Below are 4750 nucleotides of genomic sequence, written 5' to 3'. Positions count from 1 at the left end.
CATTACCTTCATTTGCTTTGTCTTTTCTTCCTTTGCATCATCAATGGCTTCTTTCACCTCTGTCCATCAGCAGTACCAAGAAAAATTTCTTCTTGTCCTTAATTAAAGTGTTTCTTTTGAATTTCCTCCTTCCTAATTGTTTCACCCCTGCCCATCAGTAACACCAAGAAAAATTCTTCTTGTTTACCATTAAGATGTTTCACTTGAATCACAGAATATTACACTCACAAAAGACCTTTGAGGCCATCTGACTCATTTCTAAGCCATATGACGCCCATCATAAAGTGTTTGTAGTTTGGGAGCAACCTCAGAGATGGAGTTTGCCTGGATCCAAAATACCTTGAAATCTTCAGGGCTCTTTTAAAGCAAATATAAAAGCAGAACACTATAACTACAAGAAGCCAAGGTGTTTATCCCAAAAATAAGATCATTGAAAAAGAATAACCACCTGTTTATTCACATTTGTGCTTTTATTATTTGTCTAAGTTGCAATTTGTGGTAGTCTCTTCAAATATTAGGAAACATTATTTTAAAGTACCCAATCAGGAAGTCAGACATCCTGAAAGGTGTGTGGCCAGATTTCCATCATACTTTGAGATAAGTTGCGTTTGGGATGTTGATTTTTTTTTGGTGTGTGTTTTTGGTTTTTGTTTTGTTTTGTTTGTTTTGGAGTAGAAAATCCAAATCAGGCTTTTTTTGTTTTTGTTTTTGTTTTTTCTTAAGCACAAGCTATCACTTTGAGGTCATTAGATCTAGCCTCTTTATCTTATAATACTGAAGCCACAAATTAAGTGTCTGCTAAGTACTAGGGGAGAGGTTGGCAAACTATGCCCATGGGCCAAACTTGGCCCATTGCCTATTTTTGTTTGACTGGTGAACTATGATAGTTTTTACATTTTAAATGGTTGAAAAATAATTACAACAAGAACAGTATTTCATGGCATATGAAAATAATATGAAATTCAAATTTCAAGTTTCCTAAGTTTTATTGTAACACAACTGCGCTCACTCATTTGCATATTAGCTATGCCTGCTTTTGGTCTGTAATGGCAGAGTTGAGTAGTTGTGATAGAGACTGTATGGTTCACAAGCTAAAATACCTACTATCTGGCCAATAAAAATGTTTGCTGACCACTGTGCTAGAGGTTAGGCCTGACTCTTTGCTTGCTTTCTCTCACTTACATTATCAACTATGAATATTTACTAAGTTCTGTTTAGGTCCATTGCACTGTGGTTCTAAAATATTTCCAGTCTGCTCTCAATTTACAGTGGGGTAACTTCAAAGTTCAACAAAGACATAAACACTGATCAATAAATAAAAATACACCATGCTTGCTTGACATTAAAAAGCCAGGCACAGCAGGCAAATGAAACCAGTCCCAATCTCAAATCATTCTCTCCAAATTTAATGCATATTATCAGATTCAGGAACCATGCTTGTGTTAGGCACACTGTGGCCGCAGGGCCCAAGCAGCAAGCAAAACTGAATGCATTCTGCTCTCTTTTCTAATTCTTCTTTGTTAAGGTCTCAGGGGAATCTGAGGTTTCAGGAAAACGCCTTCCTTTGTGCAGACAGCTGTGCGCTTCCAGTTAGTGGTATGAGAGGTTAGCTGGAGAAGAGTAGGCAGGGCTGGGGCTAATTTCGCAATTGCATGAGCCTTTTTTTTTTTTTTCCTGCACAAAGTTTTTGGAATCCATCAGTTATGGATTAAGAGCCAATCAGCTCAGTGAAAACAAGCTTCAGAAAAGCAGAAAGTTTAATAAAAATAATAAAAAGAGGCAAGTCCAAGTTTGGTTATAGAACTGAGGTTGACCCTGCTCTCTCTTTCTCCCTCAGAGTCGTGGTTTTACAGTTGGCTAACTTTCCAGTAATTGAATCTGAAGGTTCATTCCTTGTTCTTAAAGAATTGCCAATGGAGTCCTGTAATCCTCTTCTGATCTCCTCAGTGAATGAGGACTTTGGTTTATTGACATGTAATTAGATCAGTATGTCACTACATCAATGTCAGTGTAAACATCACTATGTAAGTAGCTGATCCTTACAAGATCAGCTACCTAATCTCCGCTGGGATGCCAACTGGCTTTGTCAACACTCCAGTTGAGGACTGTATCTCTCTCTCTTTTTTTTTAATACTTGATCCCAAACAATTGGGGTAGCTGTGACAATGGTAGAAATCTGGCCTCTCAAGACTTTCTTATTGACATTTTGACTATTCTATTACCTTTACCATCAAAGAGCACCAGTGAGTGCCAGCAAAGAAAATAAAACAGGGACGTGCAAATTTTCTGCTCCTCTTCATTTCTTCCTTCTCTTTTTGTCACTGGCAGGAAGAAACAAGTTAAGCAGAAGGGCTAGAATTAACACAGCACCTAAAACTCTCATTGGTTATGAAAGTTGAAGCTTTTCCTCCCTTTTACTTCTAGTGGGCGTATGGGGCAAAAAGATTTATTGTTTACATTTAGTTCACAGCTTGTTTGAGGGCTGCGAGGTGATTGGTTAACAAGCTGCCTCCGCTGGAGGGAGGGGCACAGGCGGAAGCCCGGATGCCAGGGGAAGGCGGACCCCTCCCCACCCCTCCCCTCAGCGTCAAAGGCCGCTGGGCCCCGGATGCTGCTAGTCATGCCTGAGGTGAGCGTTAGGAGGAGATATTTGCGCAGCCCCACCTGCAGGAGCGCTAACCTGTGGAGGTCAGTCAGGTGGTTTTTCTTGAGGAGCTTCACCTCCTTCTCCAGAAAATGGCTCCACAGGAAGTCCCAGAAATGAGGGTCTGTGTGGGCAGAACCCAGGGCAGGCGTGGCCCAGGTCCTTCTCCAGGGCCATGGTGGCTTCCGTGGCGTCCGGGTTTGTATTCTGCTCATTGTGGGGTGGCTTCTCCATGTCCTGGAAGAGGGCGTGGCAGCAGCGCTGGTTTTGCATCTTCTGGAGACGCTGTGTGCCCCCTCGCTTCTCCTTTGCCAACTCGTGGAAGAAGTGGTCCATGCTCTTCAGGGCCACGTCATCTGCATTGAAATAGAAGCCCAGAGAGAGGGCTCCAGATGCAGGTTGACCAGGTGGTTGACGGAGGCTTCCGCTTCAGCAGAATAATTCTGATAGATCTGGAGCTCATGGTTGGGGGACAAGGAGGAGCTAACCACAAAAAAAATGGTGTTAGCTGGTCTCGCAAGCAGTGGTGGCTGAGTTGATGGTTCTGCAGGTTGTAGCTGGTTGGAGGGTGGTCTGAGGCTGAAGAGGGGGGCTAGATAGTCCCCAGGTCTGTTCCATCCAAAGGCTGTTGAAACAAGAGACAGATCTGTGGGACCACTGGGCATGCGGTCCTCCCTCTTACTTCTAAATAATGTGAATTAATCTGGGGGAAAGAGGCTTAGTTTCTTATTCTGAAACAACTGGTTATAAACCAATGATTATTGACAACACTATAACTGATCAGTAAAAATATACTGGTAAAGTTAAAAATAAAAGTCAGTAGAGAACAGGGTATAGATTCCTCCCTACCTCTCTTAGTAATAATTCTTATTATCATAGCTGCTGTTTATTGAGCATTTGCTGAGTACTAGATATTGTGCTAAACAGTGGCATCCCTCACCTCATTTATTCCCTAACCATTCTTTGAAGTAAGCAGTCTAATCATATCCATTATACCAATGAAGAAGGCTCAGAGAGAAGAAGGCTCAGAGAGCTTTGCTAAATATCACACAGTTTGGAATGCACATGTGGAATGTCGCGGTTGGAACCCAGTTGGAATCCAGGTCTGTCTGACTGCATTGCCTGTGCTCTTATCTGTTAGATTAAATGACAGCAGGAGGATTTCACCATGGTAATTATTTGCATTTGTAATTCTAGTAATGGCAGGCAACTCAGGAAAGACTGGGGAGAAAAGAAACCAAAACAATTCTAGCTAGTTTCAGCGGACAGCCTAGACTCCATGCAGAAAAACTCGACTGTCCAACAGTTGACTTCAGGATGGTTTTGTTTACTTTGGGATAAAAGAGCAGCACCATCAACCCTCAGAGACAGTGGTGAGGTACAGATGAGAAGCTAGTTTTCCTCTTCCACAGTCTGCCATCTCTTACCTTCTCATATGGAGGTAGAGGAGCTGATTCCCAGAGGTCACTTGTGTCAGCATTAAAGCTGGAGTTGAGCTCTTCTACTGTCCTACTGGTTTCCTGTCAAACACATATTGTCTTTTTTTTTTTTTCCTTCCTGATTTAGTGATTTGGTCATTGATCTATTGAAAATCTTCCTAGACAAAGCCATAACAGACAAACGGAATGTAGCAGATTGAAGAGGGGATTCTCTCAGGAAAATTTGTATTTTTAATGGAGCAGAAAGCTGCATTTAATTTCTAAAAGAAACATGAAAGAGCTCTTAATAAGGTTCAGTCTGATTTTTCCTGCCTATACAAGTAGCTGGCCCTGATGAGATGATGCATATAATTAAGGGCAACATTTTGCCCTAGAAAAAAATTTTAGGAGAATTTATGTAGTGATTTGTGGTGAAAATAAGCTAGGGAGCCAGTTATGTGGGTTTTTTTTTTTTTTCTTTTTAAGGGAAACATCTAGGGCAGAAATTTATGTTTAATGACCTTGATTAGCTATGCCTGCTTGCATTATAACCAGAGGCAGTTTTACCTGGGAGTCTGGCCATGGGTGGGTGAGGACTTCTTGTCCCTCTTTGCGCAGGCCTCAGAACTACCCTGCTTTGGTTGCAGAATGGCGAGGAATCACTTGCCTTGTGAAGAACACTCGACCT

The 4750-nt window shown here is 41.8% G+C and overlaps 1 pseudogene; it reads right to left on the bottom strand.

Moving 5' to 3' along the window:
* Positions 1–2379: 2379 nt before the first annotated feature.
* Positions 2380–3309, bottom strand: LOC119506790 (annotated as a pseudogene).
* Between the last annotated feature and the right edge of the window lie 1441 nt (positions 3310–4750).

The sequence above is a fragment of the Choloepus didactylus genome, chromosome 12 (assembly GCF_015220235.1).
Source record: "Choloepus didactylus isolate mChoDid1 chromosome 12, mChoDid1.pri, whole genome shotgun sequence".
NCBI classification, from domain to species: Eukaryota; Metazoa; Chordata; class Mammalia; order Pilosa; family Megalonychidae; genus Choloepus; species Choloepus didactylus.
Note: the sequence above shows the minus strand (reverse complement) of the source record. Positions and strands in the feature narration are given on the sequence as shown.